At 47.6% G+C, this 17,747-nt stretch overlaps 1 protein-coding gene across 3 annotated transcripts in view; it reads left to right on the top strand.

The window, feature by feature from the left end:
- Nucleotides 1-17,747, top strand: part of LOC133142022 (netrin receptor UNC5C-like) — a 239,020-nt gene that overhangs the window by 145,774 nt on the left and 75,499 nt on the right. The gene's annotated exons all lie outside the window — the stretch shown is intronic.

Below are 17,747 nucleotides of genomic sequence, written 5' to 3'. Positions count from 1 at the left end.
CACGTTACCATCGACCGGCCCGCAAGAGGCGGCTCTGGAGAAACTGGGGACTGGGAAGTGGTTCTGGGAAGCTGTGGACTGGGAAGCGGTTCTGGGAAGCTGTGGACTGGGAAGTGGTTCTGGGAAGCTGTGGACTGGGAAGTGGTTCTGGGAAGCTGTGGACTGGGAAGTGGTTCTGGGAAGCTGTGGACTGGGAAGCGGTTCTGGGAAGCTGTGGACTGGGGGGCGGTTCTGGGAAGCTGTGGACTGGGAAGCGGTTCTGGGAAGCTGTGGACTGGGAAGTGGTTCTGGGAAGCTGTGGACTGGGAAGCGGTTCTGGGAAACTGGGGACTGGGAAGTGGTTCTGGGAAGCTGTGGACTGGGAAGTGGTTCTGGGAAGCTGTGGACTGGGAAGCGGTTCTGGGAAACTGGGGACTGGGAAGTGGTTCTGGGAAGCTGTGGACTGGGAAGTGGTTCTGGGAAGCTGTGGACTGGGAAGCAGTTCTGGGAAGCTGGGGGGTGGTTCTGGGAAGCTGTGGACTGGGAAGCGGTTCTGGGAAGCTGTGGACTGGAAAGCGGTTCTGGAGAAACTGGGGACTGGGAAGTGGTTCTGGGAAGCTGTGGACTGGGGGGTTAGCCTGTGTGATGGACGCACTCCGCTGTACAGCATACAATCCTCCGGTCTTCCCTGAAAACGGAGCCTCCCCAAAAAACGCAGGAGAGTGAGAACAAAATCGCTTCTGGAACATTCTTAACAGCTGAAAACATTTCAGGAAACCCTTCAAAGGCATTCGGCTGAAGGACTCCTCAAAAGGAATTGACCTACGGATTGATTGATTGATTTTACAAGTTCTTAAAATACATGAGTCAACATACCGTTAAAAGAATTGATTGATGACATAAAAAAAGCACAAGACTTATTTCCATTGTAGTCCTTGGTTTAGTTTCACACAGTGCTCAGTTTAAGGCTTTCTGTTTTTGTGAATCTCTGCGAATTAAACAAACCCAGGTAATACTGCGTGACTGTCTTGATGGATGTAATTTTGTCAGCGATTGATAGAAATTCAGTCCTCTGTTTTTATTGCTTCTGTTGACTGGTGCCAGATTAGAGCACATCATCTGTGTGCAAGGATGAATTGGGTTACTATGCTTTGATGCTGGAAAAAAAGACGAGGAATTAGCCTGTATCTCTTACTCCGGTGATTACGCGGCAGACCCAGTGGACTGTAAACCCGTTGTTACTGTATATATTTTTTTATAAAATCATTTTATTCCTGACAAATGTACAATTTACACGCTGAGTAAAAGGCTGACCTCGTTCCTCGTCACTCTTTGGCCAGGCCCCTTCTCTAAATATTACGGCTGGATTTGTCCCCCTGTTTGAAGACAGAGAGGATGTTCATAATTCACTCAGTGGTGTGTCGGCGGCAGACTCCTGGCGCAGAAACGACGCGAAGCTGAAATTACTGCCGCATGTTTCGCACACAGCTCTGTTATGAAATTTTCATTCTTTATCGCACATATCATGTCATGAAGTGGCTCTTTCCTTTATCTAATTTTGTATGCGGTGTGATGCATCCTTATTTGTAGAGTCCGCGTTATTTGCTGTGGTGTACCTTGGAATTATGGTGTAGGAAAAATATACGTTGTGTGTACAGAACCTTTGAAATAGAAATGCATCAGGGACCATTGTTATTGACTGAAGACTGTCGCATAGGTGCTTTACAGAGTAACAGAAGGGCAAAAAAACTAGTCCAGAGCATGCAGTAAAAACCTCCACTGTGGGGATTAAAGCCCTCAAACAGTGGAGAGAAAAAACTGCCCGATGGGCGGAAATCTCAGGAGGAACCCGGCCATAGAGGGGGAGCCCATCCTCCGCTGGGCCATGAACTGGACCAAAAGCGGTTTGCAGGCACCAGTTTGTGGGCACATGACCGGTTTGTGGGCACATGACCGGTTTGTGGGCACATGACCAGTTTGTGGACACATGACCAGTTTGTGGGCACATGACCAGTTTGTGGGCACATGAGTGGTTAGCGGGCACATGACCGGCACATGACCGGTTTGTGGACACATGACCAGTTTGTGGGCACATGACCAGTTTGTGGACACATGACCAGTTTGTGGACACATGACCGGTTTGTGGACACATGACCAGTTTGTGGGCACATGACCAGTTTGTGGGCACATGACCGGTTTGTGGGCACATGACCAGTTTGTGGACACATGACCAGTTTGTGGACACATGACCGGTTTGTGGACACATGACCAGTTTGTGGACACATGACCAGTTTGTGGACACATGACCAGTTTGTGGACACATGACCGGTTTGTGGGCACATGAGTGGTTAGCGGGCGTTGGCGATACATGGAGCGTAGGCGTTCCTGCGGGACTTATACTGCGGTATTTTCAGGCCACATTACACACGGGCAGCGCCGTGGATACGGCCTTCATGAGCCTTTTTGGAGAGGAGCCAGAGCTCTCACTGTGGGCAAACGATCACAATTCAGCCTCTGCTGAGCTAGAGCATGATGCTCGGCTGCCTAGCCCGACGTTTAACACCAACAGTTATTCAACCAGGCCAATTATTTTCATCTATCTTTGTATGCGCCTGAAAGCACGCTCTTCCTGTCTCCAACGGACTCTAAAGCGGACTCTAACGCGGATCTTCATCTTGTGCTGTGTACTGTCGGTGTATTGAACGGGGATGGGAGTCCTGCAACAGGGGCAAATAGAGCTGAAAAACGGCGTCATTAAAGGGCTTTAATCTCAGGCTTTAAACTCAAGCCCCGGAACTACAGCACATTCGGTTTCCTCTTGACCAGGGGTGTGCTGTTCTGGTCCTGGAGGGCCGGGGTGTGGGCCGGTTTATGTTTCCGCCAGTTAACCTGGCTATTTGAGCTAACTGGCTGTACACGCCAACACTGGTTCTTAGCTTAGATCACGGTAAACCATTTCATACAGGGACGTCTTCGGCTGTCATTCAGACGCTTATCAAGCTGAAATGTCGGAAGGCAGACGGTCTAATTAACCTAATTAATTGAAGTAATTAAGGCCAGAAGTTGACGTACTGTACAAACCAGACACAGATACGACCCTCGCCGCCCGCCTCGGGCTACAGAGAGATGCGTAGACGGAACTGAAAATAAAGATTGCACATTGCACATGTAAACAGTTGCTATAGCACTCAAAGGAAAAAAAAACGTTACAATAAGTCAGACATCTGCATCATCGGCTAAGTCATTCCGCCGCCCACAGGGATCGATCAATCACAATACTAATACGCTAACTCGTGTAAATAGGTCGATCAATATGATATTAAAAGGGAGCGCGGACATTAATCTGGGTTCCGTTGCCACGGCAGCCGTGTGCCGGCTTAGCGTTCGGCGTGCGCTGACAGCTTCGCCTCGCAGACCCTTCAATCTTCTTAACTGCCGGTTATTCCTCCCGTCGACCTCTCTGCGGCGTTCAGACGGCCGTCGGGGTGAGTGGCTGCCGGCTCGCGGACGAACAGCGGGCCGTTAAAGACGCGGCCTGTCGGCGCGGCGAGAGAGACGTCCGGCCTTTTCAGCCGTCGGCCGCGCTGGCGGGCGAGCGGTCGGGCTTCTCCGGCGCCCTGTTTGAGATGTCTGAGTACAGGCCGGAGGGGGCCGTTGAAACTGTCCTGTGATTGAGCGCCACACGCACCGATGACGGAGCGCAGGGCCAGGAACGCAAGAATCGCACAGCCACGCCCAGCTGTGACCAGCTTGAAAATACCAGCTACCAGATGTTTCAAGCCTAGCTTCAGCTGGTCAAACCATGTTGAGTAGGGAGCTGGTCTGAACTGGTCAACCAGCTACCAGCTGTTTGAAAACCTAGCTTGAGCTGGTCAAACCATGTTGAGTGTGGAGCTGGTCTGAACTGGTCAACCAGCTACCAGCAGTTTCACAACCTAGCTTGAGCTGGTCAAACCATGTTGAGTATGGAGCTGGTCTGAACTGGTCAACCAGCTACCGGCTACCATAGCTTGAGCTGGTCAAACCAGTTGAGTTTGCATCATCAAAACGGCGCCCAATTTCTTTTTTTGAAATCATTTTCTTCATGATTATAGTGTGGGAGGTGCAACCTGCACAACCTGACAACATGTCCTTGTGTAAACTGAAGAGTGTGCTAAAAGCAGATGGATTGCGCTGTAATTACACTCTGAAAGCGTGCCCTGGGCTAACAGCGTTGTAATAGCCATGGTGGAGCCGTTTGCTCATTCGGTCTGTGACTCAGATTGTTTCTCAGACGGTGGGTTTTGGTTACCGTGTTGACACTTGGCCGTGCATGTCTCGCTGGGCCTGAAAGTGTTGCCTATTCCAGCAGCCGTCCCCTCATGCACCCTCCGCCTGCCAAATGGCTGAAGCTGAGCGGGTGTGGGCTTGGTGTGTACTCAGATGGGAGACCTCCCGGGTTAACTACGTTTCTGCTGGAAGTGGCGGACCGGTAGGGGGTGATCTTCCTCCCAATTCCCCAGCGCAGTGATGGGGACACTGTGCTGTGGGAGACCCCGTCTTTCAGATGAGACGTTAAACCGAGGTCCTGACTCCTTGTGGTCATTAAAGATCCCATGACTCTCTTCACAAAGAGTAGGGGGTTCCCCGGTGTCCTGGCTAAATTCCCAACCCTGGTTCTTTCAACCTAAACGTCCTGATTTAGTTGCCAAAAGCTGATGTGTGGTGAGCCTTCTGGCACAAAATGGCTGCCGTTGCATCACCCCTGGTGGGTGCTACTCATTGGTGGTGGTTGAGGTGAGGTTCGCCCTCATCACTGTGAAGCAGTTTGAGTGTGTAGATGAGCACTGTAGAAATGTAATGATCTATCTATTCACACCCCCGATGGCTGTCAGCATCCCAGCCTTCTGAGGAAAGATGGCGTAAACACGTTTTCGTCATACGGGGTGCACTCGTTTATTCCTGTATTCTGGGGATTAATTCTGATGAAGTGCCCCTATTATCTCACAGAGGTGAGGGGGTCAACGGGGACCAGGGGACGCTGTAAATATGCAGATGCCTTTTTACGGACGTGTTGAGCTTCAGTCAGAAAAGTACAGCTGATGTGTGGAGTCTGAACAGCGGTCGCTTTTGAAAGGGCTGATGGGATAGGTTGTGGGGGAGAGTCCGTGGCATTTGATAGCTTGTGGGGGAGAGTCTGCGGCATTTGAGCAGAGAGAGGAAATGGCATCTCGGGAGCCTTGGGGACCGTCGAGCATTGCAGCGGAAGGTCTGAGGAAGTGGGTGGAGCTTAGAGCAGCTGGACGAAGTTCTGAGGGACCAGAGCAAAGTGTTCCAATTAACTGCCAGCTAATGTCGTGCTAATGGCGAGTGTGCAAGGGGGGTGTTGTTGTTTTCGCTGTGTTTTTATTGTGCCTCCTCGTTGCCATGGTGAAGATCTCCCCCCCCCCCCTGCTGTGACTCCTCAGGCCCCTCCAACATGAGCACAGTGCTCATTTTAAGTGCTTTGGTCAGCGACTCAGGCAAACACACATAATGAGAGGTGGACCGAGCTGGGAGGTTAAAACACCCAGGACTGCAGTCCTGCACCGGCCCCTGACGGCAGGAGAACGTGTACGCTACCGGCAGCGAGAGGCAAACTCCCCTTTATCGTGTTCGCGGTTCGTTGAGTGGATATCCCCAAACTGCTCCGAACAGAGGGGTTGAACCATCTCTGTGTAACTCATCAGGCGAAGCCCAAGAGCACAAACTGCCGCAAACTGCCCCAAACTGCCCCAAACTGCCTAAAACCGCCTAAAACTGCCCCATACTCTAATGTCTAATGAACAGCTCTAGCTCTAGCTGTTTGGTTTGGTGCCTTCGTCCAGATTGACTCCTCCCAGCTTCTTGTACATGGTGGAGAGCATTAGTGCTGGAGATCCGGAGGTCTACTCGTTCAGTTATAGATCATAATGCTAAAGTAACCACTGGGAGTGGGAACGCACCCTGGGTTTGTAGTAAAGGTAAACACATAATATTAATGAAAATACAACGAGGGTATATTTGCCACTTCTACCCAGAATTAACTTTAGCCCTTTTGCTGGCTTTTTTGTGCATGAAATAACATCTCACATCCGGCCATGAAACGACCGAGCAGCCAACTGTCCAATTACCTTTGATCCCCCAAAACGGGGCTGCCATGTACTGTACAAAGAGGGCTGCAATTCATCCACAGTTCACCCGATGTGCCCTCAAATTAAAGCAGACAGTCTGCCCGCCCCATAACCTCATACTCATTGTTTTAGTTCAAATCCAATGTCATCTATTTTAATTGGACCATTAATTACTGACTGACAACCGAGTCCAGCCAACCCTTCAGCTCCCCAGGGCCCCAGGATCACGTAAAAAAAACGTAAAAAATATTTGAAAGTTGCAGATTGCAAACCACTGACTGACCTTCCCTCCTGAAGAACTTGTGTTGATGGCTAAGCCTCCGAAGCCCCTCCCTCAGCAGGTCTCTGTTAATGTTGTTAAGATCTTCCACAGGTCAATACAGGTCAACATGAACGGGTCGTGAACGTTTAAAAAAAAAAATACACCTGTCGCCAGTCTATTAAGCTTTGACAGGACTTTTTGGCATCAGGTGACGGTTATTACATTACATGTCATGTGGTTGACGCTTTTTATCCAAAGCGGCTTAGGGCTGATTAGACTAAGCAGGAGACAATCCTCCCCTGGAGCAATGCAGGGTTAAGGGCCTTGCTCAAGGGCCCAACGGCTGTGCGGATCTTATTGTGGCTACAGCGGCTGATCGAACCGCCGACCTTGCGGGTCCCAGTCATGCACCTTAACCACTACGCTACCATTTGCGTTGGTGCTGGTGGGTTGTCGCCGTTGTTTTTCTGGAGAGAGACACTTCTCGGTCGACACCCTCCGGAGCAGTGTTCTGCAACGTGAGCAGCTTGCTTCTCGTTTTCGAAACGTCTGCCGGGAGACTGACAGGGCCGACAGTGTGTTGTCGCTCTGAGTTTTGACTGCTGGGACAGAGTCTGCAGTGTTAGGGGAGTGGACCAGTTCTTGTACATGTCCAGAGCTACAAGCCTGAAGCTCATTTTTTATTTATATGTCCTCCTGAGACCCAACAGGCAAAAAAGTTTATGTTTGGGATGACAAAAAAACATAAACTTTGCTGCTGTGAACACACACACACACACACACACACCCAAGCACACACACACACACCCAAGTGCACACACACCCAAGCACACACACAGACACACACACAAACACACATTTGATTGCATTGGATTGATTTTGAATAGAAAATAATTGCATTCTATCACGTCTCTAATATAATTTTCATTCAGTGGTTTACCAAAGTAAATTAATTTAATTAGAAATGTTTTTTAGTTTGTTTTTTTTTGACCGTGTGATGTGATTCTTTATAAGCGGGGAGAATTGCAGATATTGCATTAGTGGCTATTTCTGAATGCTCATTTTCATTTGTTTTATGAACTCAATATTTTTGGCGGGTTATGAGAAAGATGATTGCAGATTGCGTTCGAGAAATGATAAATAATGGACGTGTTAAAAGTTGTCTTGCGGAGTGTGCGAGTGTGAAGAGGGAGGCGGGGGAGGGAGAGTCCTGACGCTGACCTCGTTCTTTCTGCATTCAGAGCGACACGCGGTCCAAACTCACAGCCTTTTCCCAAACACACCACCCCATGCGCTCCGACACCTGCTCAGGATCCTATTCTTTTACCAATCCACCAGGAGTTTAAATGCAATTTATATTAATCTATAATCTGCTGGGGCGGGGCCTGTAGCGTCGTGGTTAAGGTACATGACTGGGACCCACAAGGTCGGTGGTTCTAATCCCGGTGTAGCCACAATAAGATCCGCACAGCCCTTGGGCCCTTGAGCAAGGCCCTTAACCCTGCATTGCTCCAGGGGAGGATCGCCTCACAGCAAGGAGGTCCTGGGTTCGAATCCCGGTTGGCTGGGGCCTCTCTGTGTGGAGTTTGCATGTTCTCCCCGTGTTCGCTTGGGTTTCCTCCGGGTACTCCGGTTTCCTCCCAAAGATATTCAGGTTAGGCTGATTGGAGAGTCTAAATTGCCCATGGGTATGAGTGTATGAGTGAATGGTGTGTGTGCCCTGCGATGGACTGGTGACCTGTCCAGGGTGTATTCCTGCCTTTCGCCCAATGTATGCTGGGATAGGCTCCAGCCCCCCTGCGACCCTGTTCAGGATAAGCGGGTTAGGATAATGGATGGATGGATGCATGGAGGCTGTAGGAGGCTGGGATCGGTGTTGGTGGTAGCGGGTGTTCTTCGGTACAGACCGATGTGTTGTGTTGAGTGGATTCTTTCTCTGATAGGCTGTAGGAGGCTGGGATCGGTGTTGGTGGTAGCGGGTGTTCTTCGGTACGGACAGATGGAAAACAAGCCCAAGGACGCGGCACGCGGGTGGGTTTCGACCCAGTTTCGACCCGGTGCTGAACGCTCTCTCGCCCTCGGGGAGAGGACAAAATGGCTGCTGTGCAGCAATTATCTGCCTGATCGTCTGCCTTTTATTTCATCAAATGAGCCAGTCTGAGCAGTCCCACAGCGTCTCGCAGCGAGACGAGTGTGAGATGTAATGGCATCTGAACGTACGCCCTGCGAGTCCACTGCTGTCAGCCTGCAGGCAATCAGGCGTTATTCGAGCAGGCCTGGCCTGGCAGTTGTAATCAATAACACCCGCTAATCACTTGTGCTGTGAGCCGTCGTGGACAAAATAAATCCGGGAATGAAAGGACGGAACATACCGGGCCTCTAAATGGTGATGGGAGGGGAACAGGGTACAGGCATGTACCGTAGCGTAGCGGTTAAGGTAAAGGACTGGGACACGCAAGGTCGGTGGTTCTAATCCCAGTGTAGCCACTATAACATCCGCACAGCCCTTGGGCCCTTGAGCAAGGCCCTTAACCCTGCGTTGCTCCGGGGGGGATTGTCTCCTGTTTAGTCTAATCAACTGTACGTCGCTCTGGATAAGAGCGTCTGCCAAATGCCAATAATGTAATGAATGTAATAATGTAATGCAACGTTAATGGCCGTTTTTTGATTGACTCAAACCTGGAGCGTTCACGTGTCCAAACGCTCTTGACGGTGAGCGGCGAGATTGTGACAGCCAGGCCGTGGCGAGGCCTGGAAGGCAGCTGCTTGTGGGAACTAGCGGACTCATAGCGACAGCTTGGCGAAACTGCACAGCACGTAAAAATGCGAAGGGCCTGCGCTGGGGTGTGGTTGGCCGAGACGAGCCCACGGGCGCTCCTGCTGTTCGCCGTCTCGCCGACAGCAGCTTCCTGCCCCTCCTTGCCGAGGGAACGCTGAGAGAAATGTCTGTAGTCTAACACCCGCACTGAGATCTCTTTTTCTTTCTCCAGTGGAAAATGTTAGCTTGTTTTAAGTTGCTCTTTGCTTGACGAGTGAAATGTTCTTGTTTCATGAATCGTGAAATGAGTCAAACTGTCGTACCTGATTGGCTAAGTTTTTGTCTTATTTAGCAAAAAATCGTTATGTATGTATGTAAAACTTTTTTTTACGGGGGAGGTGTGTGTGTGTGTGTGTGTGTGTGGGGTCTGTGTGTGTGTGGGGTGTTTGTAGCTGGGGGAATCATGAAAGTCAGATACTGAACGTTACTTGATTTGCAGGTGAGTTGGTACTCAGACTCTGTCCTTGTGAAATATGAATTCTTCGCCTCGCTGACTCTGTCTAGACGGAGGGGGTCACAGAGAGGTCTGAGACGGAGCTGCCGAAACGCCGTGTCTGATCCCACCTGGCGAGAGGGAGCGGGGCGCGTTCGTCTCTTTCGCACGCTGCGTCCGCCTGCGGACGGGTCTCCCACGAGAACCTTCTAGAACGGCGTTGGTGTGTCACTCAGCTGCAGCATCTGCTCTGGACGTAGCGTACTGTGAGGAGAATGTAATGACGCTACATTCGGCTGACGCTTTTATCCAAAGTCACTCACAGTTGATTTAGACTGAAGCAGGAGACAATCCTCCCCTGGAGCAATGCAGGGTTAAAAGCCTTGCTCAAGGGCCCAGTGGCTGTGCGGATCTTATTGTGGCTACAGCGGGGATCGAACCGCCGACCTTGCAGGTCCCAGTCACCTTAACCACTACGCTACAGGGTCATGTACCTTAACCACTACGCTACAGGGTCATGTACCTTAACCACTACGCTACAGTCATGTACCTTAACCACTACGCTACAGGGTCATGTACCTTAACCACAACGCTACAGGGTCATGTACCTTAACCACTACACTACAGGGTCATGTACCTTAACCACTACACTACAGGGTCATGTACCTTAACCACTACGCTACAGGGTCACATACCTTAACCACTACACTACAGTCATGTACCTTAACCACTACACTACAGGGTCACATACCTTAACCACTACACTACAGGGTCATGTACCTTAACCACTACGCTACAGGGTCATGTACCTTAACCACTACGCTACAGGGTCATGTACCTTAACCACTACGCTACAGGGTCATGTACCTTAACCACTACGCTACAGGGTCATGTACCTTAACCACTATGCTACAGGGTCATATACCTTAACCACTACGCTACAGGGTCATGTACCTTAACCACTACGCTACAGGGTCATGTACCTTATCCACTACGCTACAGGGTCATGTACCTTAACCACTACGCTACAGGGTCATGTACCTTAACCACTATGCTACAGGGTCATGTACCTTAACCACTACACTACAGGGTCATGTACCTTAACCACTACGCTACAGGGTCATGTACCTTAACCACTACGCTACAGGGTCACATACCTTAACCACTACACTACAGGGTCATGTACCTTAACCACTACACTACAGGGTCATGTACCTTAACCACTACGCTACAGGGTCATGTACCTTAACCACTACGCTACAGGGTCACGTACCTTAACCACTACACTACAGGGTCATGTACCTTAACCACTACGCTACAGGGTCATGTACCTTAACCACTACGCTACAGGGTCTTGTACCTTAACCACTACACTACAGTCATGTACCTTAACCACTACACTACAGGCCGGCCTAGACATCTCGTCTGGTACACACATTTCCCATCTATTCCATCCAAAGCAGATAATGCAAGAAAGTTTAGGATTTTTTTTTGTATGATTACAAATACTGGAGCAACAATTTTTTTCTCTCTCATGTTGCCTTGGAATTCAAGGTTCTTGCTCTCAGCAACAGAACAAGGGGGCACATCCTACACGGTGGTGGACTGACCTCCCTGTGGATGTCAGAACGGCAGAGTCTCTGACCTCTTTCAAACGCAGACTAAAGACTCATCTCTTCAAGCTCAACCTTTCCCTCCCTAACTCACCACCGTGATTAGCCTTGTATAATACTCGGGGTATTCTAGCTGCCAACTGTGGTATGCTAGTTTGTAAGTTGATTTTGACTTGATTCTTCAAGGGTTCCAATTATATCTGTATGGTTAAACTCGGACTCCGTACTGTCGATCAATCGATCTGCACTTCATTGTACGTCACTCTGGATAAGAGTGTCTGCTAAATGCCTTGTAATGTAATGTAATGTAAGTGATGTAAACTGGATTTCTTACATTGCACTTATAACGCATTAGGCACTCATGAGTCAAACTGTAATAGTGTTATTTATATCTAAACAGCACACCATTCATAGGTGAGAATCATTCTTATTGTCAAAGCTTAAGCCAAGCACAGGCATCAGGACAATAATGAAACCTCTTATCACTGTCCTCCACACTGTAATGGCATTTTGCCGGAAAACCTTTCAAACTAAAATCATCACGCAGGCCATTTTGGCTCATAGAGTTTAAGGAATAAATCCAAACATTTTCATTTCTACCAGACTGAATGAGTCAACCCTCTAGCAGATGGGCTTCTTTCGTTGGATTTTAACCAGGAGAGAAAATGAGCGACTGATTCCTGTGTATGTCCAGCGCATCCACATAGATAACTATAATAACTATTATTACATGTCACTTTATTTCACTTTATTTGTATGGCACTTTTTGAACATACAGCACAAAGTGCTTTGCAATTCAGTTCAATTAAATTTGTATAGCGCTGTTTGCAGAGGACTGTCAGAAACAAATCACTCTACAGAGTAGCGGAAGGGCAGAAAGGAAAGGGGCAAACAACACACCAGAGCCCCAAAATACCAAATACACGAGGCAAAGAACTCCCCCCCTGAACGCCCCCTTTACTGGCTCAGACTGGTGTAGCTTCCGCCTCTAACTGGTCTGTACTGGGGGAGTCTCCAGGGAACACTGCCTATATGAGAGAGAACAGTGTGAACCGTTGAAACTCTGTTGTGTTTTTTTTAATGTTGATGTATACTTTTTAAATATCTTATCAATTTTGTCCCTAGTTCAATGTTTTTTTTTCTTCTTATTTCTGTTTTTGTCCCAGAAGAACGGTGACTTGCATGGCTGTAGGGAGTAATTAAAGGTACAATAGGTGATTTCGGACTTCTAACGGTCAAGAGAGGAATTGCAGCAACAAACACACTCAAACACACAACACTGTTTATCCCTCCCCCTTCTCTGTGAACACACTGACATTGAAGCCATTGGCTGTTGCAATTAAAACCAAGATTATTATAGACATTCTGTCCGTTTTTCCGAAGGTACAATTGCTGCTTCCATCTTAAGATACCCTCTCCAAAAAGCATTACATGGTAATTGTTTATCTGATGCTTTTACCCAAAGTAACTTCCAGTTGATTAGACTAAGCAGAGGACAAACCCCCCTGGAGCAACATGGGGTTAAGGGCCTTGATCAAGGGCCCAACAGCTGCACTGATCTTATTGGGGCTAAATCGGGGCTTGAACTACCAACCTTCCAGGTCCCAGTCAAGCACCTTACCAACTAGGCTACATGCACCTTAGCCACTAGGCTACAGCCACCTTAGCCACTAGGCTACAGCCACCTTAGACACTAGGCTACAGGCACCTTATCCACTAGGCTACAGGTACCTCAGCCACTAGGCTACAGCCACCTTAGCCACTAGGCTACAGGCACCTTAGCCACTTCAACTATAGGCACCTTAGCCACTCGGCTACAGGCACCTTATCCATTAGGCTACAGCCACCTTAGCCACTAGACTACAGGCACCTTAGCCACTGTGCTACAGGCACCTTAGCCACTAGCCTACATGCACCTTAGCCACTAGGCTATAGGCTGCCTTATGATGAAGCTTTAAGGAAAACACTGATTACATTTCGGCACAAGCCGTATTATTGCAATCCACGGACGTTGCTGAAACATACGTTATGTTTTTGGTTTCCTTTTTCCTTTTCTTGTGTATCTTCAATGGATTTAACATTCAGGTAGACCACCGGCTATTGACATTCTTACAGATGTCAGAGGATGAAGCGGTAATTACTGAGCATAGAGTGTGTGAGGACTGCTTCCCAGACGGAGGGGAACACTGTTGCACAGTGCCAGTGTAAAATAATGAGCCAGATTGGTTTTCCCTCAAAAGATTTGCCATTTTATATGATAATTTAGTTCTGCCAGCAATTTACAACAAACGCAAGTGCGGAGGTCTCTTTCACATGTAATTTCTGGTATCTTAATGTAATGTTTACTGGAATTTTGACCTTTTTAAATAAGTACGGACGAGCAAGAGAAAGCGTTGCATCGCGCGGCAAGGACGTGCCAAAAAAGCAACCGGAGGAGATGTTTGTTAGTTGTTTGTCGTGCGTTGACAAAGATTTTTATTTATTTTTCCCGCGTGTAGGATTCGATTTTCACGGTCTTAATGCGGTAGGCAAGTGTGGCTAGCAGCTTCGCGAAGTTGACAAGTGTGGGAGGAAATGAAGTTTTTAAAGGTGACAGAAACAAAACGAAGACGACACACACGCCCGAGAATTAATCTGCAGAAGTTGGAAAAGAGTACTGCTTTGAATATGAAACAGTCTTCTGTTCTGCTTGGCCTAGATATGTTCTTTGCTGACCATAGACAAGTGTGTGGTGCGTTGGAGGAAATAAGAAAAATCCCAAAAGTTCATCTTTATCCTCTTATGTCTCATTTTTGTTTGGTACATTTCCATAATTCAATTTTAAAATGTAGTTGGCATCACACAACACTTTTTGCTAATCTACTAATGTTGTTTATGTATTGTGTTGTGTCTTAATAACTATATTTTATATTTATATGTTCTTTAAAATAAATATTAATTTGTGTTCTCTGGAGAGATAGTGCACACTTGTCTGGTGCTAGCCAGCAAGCTCGCTTGGCTATGTGAGCTGTTCATCGTAGTTCTCACATAAGTGTATTCCTGTTTTATTACCAGCGTTGTGCTTGCTAAAACTATTTTATTCCTACTTCTGTTTGTACTTTTGTGTCTCATCAGATTAATCTACAAGGGCCAAGTCCTTTTCTCTGTGGTCATTCCTAGCCGTGCTGCGGAACTGCGCTTCCCTCTCGGGTCTTTCAGGGTTATGTCCCTGGTTATGGGTCTGCACTTTATTGTACGTCACTCTGGATAAGAGCATCCGCCGAAGGCCTACAATGTAATGTAATGTAATGTAGCTCCTAGTGCTAATACGGCAAGCAAACCTGTCAAAAATAGCATTATAGCATCTACATGCAGTATTGTGATGGTATGACGTCTCCCTCAATATTGCCCAACAGTGTAATGATGACCAGGCCATGGTCCACAAGAAGGTGAATGCAAGCCCTAAGGGCTGCTAATATCCTGTAATGGAGTACCACTTTATGTAGATTATTTACAGAGTGGAGAGCAGAGAAATCCCCCCTCTCAACCTGGCGCGCACACACACACACACACACAAGAGAGAGCAAGAAAGAGGGAAAGACAGAGAGAGAGTGTGATAGAGAGAGAGGCAGAGACACAGAGAGATAGATATAGAGAGCAAGAGAGAGGGAGGGACTGACAGAGATAGAGAGAGAGGGACAGAGAAAGAGTAAAATAGAGGGAGAGGGAGTGAGAGTGAGGGAGGCAGGTAGGTAGGAACAGAGAGATAATAATGTCTAATTATGCATGTTTCTGTGGTGCTGATGCATGCAAAGTGTGGCATTTCTGCACAGTCTCAGGGGCAGCGCCCTTCAGCTCCTGATTCAGAAAGACGCAGTACGTCTTCATTTAAAGAGCAGTGTCACGTCTTTCGCCTTATCTCAAAAGAAGCATTTTGTCTGGCTTTTCCTGTAAAATATTAACCTCCTTTCACTTTTTTTTTTTTTTTTTTTTTCAAAAAGAGGGATTAATTTTGCTTTGAAGAGATTAGCGTTTCCTGCTCTCTTTCTGCGCTGTGCGCCGATGACATCACGTGTGAAGGTGACTTAAATGACTCGGTGGTTTTCTCATTTTAGCAGCCGTGAGAGACGCTAATCCCAGTTAAAAGGTAAAGCCGTTAAGATAAAGGTAACACTCAGGACACAGAGCGCAGCGCATTATACTCTTACACAAAACTTCCCAGCAACACGTCCACTCAATATTCAGCTGTAGGTGACACCGTCTTTCGGATAACAAGTGAAACCGAGGTCCTGGCCCACGGTGGTCATTAAATTCTGAAACTGGCTCTTTCAACCTGCCACCTAATCATCCCCTGATTCAATTGGCTAAATAAGTGTTCATTCCCTCTTCACCTCAGCTGGTGTGTAGTGAGCATTCTGGCACAAAATGGCTGCCGTGCATCACCCAGGTGGGTGCTTGAGCCGAGTTTCCCCCTCATCACTGTAAAGCTCATTGAGTGTGCTGAAAGTGCTATAATAATGCAAGGAATTATTATTATTATTATTATTATTATTATTATCAATTAGCAGCAGAATATAAATCAAATGCACTAGAATTCTAGGTGGAAATCTAGAGTAAGAGATGGTTTGATATAAACGGACAAGGTTAACCCCAGTATAACTCAGGTTTCACGCAGATATAGCCTAAACTTTCACTTTTCAGCCACATGTAGCCAAATGGGGCAGCCTATAGCCTAGTGGACAGGGTGCTTGACTGGGACCTGGAAGGTTGTTGGTTCAAGCCACAATAAGATCAGTGCAGCTGTTGGGCCCTTAACCCCACATTGCTCCAGAGGGGATTGTCCTCTGCGTAGTTAAATCAACTGTATGTCACTTTGGATGAAAGTGTCAGCTAAATTGCTGTGATGTACAGTAATGTAATGTAGCCAGGTTTTCACCTGAATGCCTCATACTTGTTTCAGAGAATTTTCACTATGAAATGGTCACTGTGTGAAATGTTCACTGGGAACACAGTGGGCCCGCTGAACTGAGATATAAATCCACTGTACTGCAGTGTTATGTAGTATTGGTCTTTGTTTATTGCATTGTTAACATGGTATTTATCTTTTAACCTATCAGCAGTGCAACTCTGGGCACCCAATGAGAACCCCCAGTACTTGTTTTCAGAATGGCATATTTACTTCTAAAGGAAACTGTATCCTGTTGCCACATTTTTTTAGAAAGTAGGCATACTGTATATCTTCGTCTTGTGGTTTAATGAACACTTAAAATGCAAGAAAAACATGACTTGGCTGGACCTCTAAAGAGGTTATCTGCTGCGGTTCTCTCGTTAATGCCCAATACCTCGAGCAAACTGTAATTTATGTTTATAACCCATCTGTTTACATTACCTGAGCCACAAGTCCATATGCACAGATGCCTGTGCCGCGAGCTCTTTTGTAAATACGGTTTTATTTTAAATGCAGAACAACACTCAAACCTCAGTGAGGGAAACATGAGGGTTGTTTTTTATATTTTGGACTAAATTGCAGATTTTATTATAGATTTTGACTAAATTTTGTTGTCTGCGGTTGATGGTGAGATTGACAGCGCTTTTATGAAATGTAAATTGTGTTTTGTGATGAAGCCCAGTCATCAGGGCTGGTGTATAATGCATCGGGCTGTTTCAGATGTCCAGCTGTTTCTTTCCTGAAGGACACAGTGACCAATAATCTGCATTCTGTTCACCTCTCAGTGCCCGGGATGGTCATCTGAATACTGTTCACCTCCCAGTGCCTGGGATGGTAGTCTGAATACTGTTCACCTCCCAGTGCCTGGGATGGTAATCTGAATACTGTTCACCTCCCAGTGCCTGGGATGGTAATCTGAATACTGTTCCCCTCTCAGTGCCTGGGATGGTAATCTGAATACTGTTCCCCTCCCAGTGCCTGGGATGGTTATCTGCATACTGTTCACCTCCCAGTGCCCGGGATGGTAATCTGCATACTGTTCACCTCCCAGTGCCAGGGATGGTAATCTGAATACTGTTCACCTCCCAGTGCCCGGGATGGTAATCTGCATACTGTTCACCTCCCAGTGCCTGGGATGGTTATCTGAATACTGTTCACCTCCCAGTGCCCGGGATGGTAATCTGAATACTGTTCACCTCCCAGTGCCCGGGATGGTAATCTGAATACTGTTCACCTCCCAGTGCCTGGGATGGTAATCTGAATACTGTTCACCTCCCAGTGCCTGGGATGGTAATCTGCATACTGTTCACCTCCCAGTGCCTGGGATGGTAATCTGAATACTGTTCACCTCCCAGTGCCTGGGATGGTAATCTGAATACTGTTCACCTCCCAGTGCCTGGGATGGTAATCTGAATACTGTTCACCTCCCAGTGCCTGGGATGGTAATCTGCATACTGTTCACCTCCCAGTGCCTGGGATGGTAATCTGAATACTGTTCACCTCCCAGTGCCTGGGATGGTAATCTGAATACTGTTCACCTCCCAGTGCCTGGGATGGTAATCTGAATACTGTTCACCTCCCAGT

This window comes from Conger conger, chromosome 12, assembly GCF_963514075.1.
Source record: "Conger conger chromosome 12, fConCon1.1, whole genome shotgun sequence".
In the NCBI taxonomy this organism is placed as follows: domain Eukaryota; kingdom Metazoa; phylum Chordata; class Actinopteri; order Anguilliformes; family Congridae; genus Conger; species Conger conger.
The sequence above is the reverse complement of the archived record's forward strand: the minus strand, read 5'-3'. Positions and strand labels throughout refer to the sequence as shown.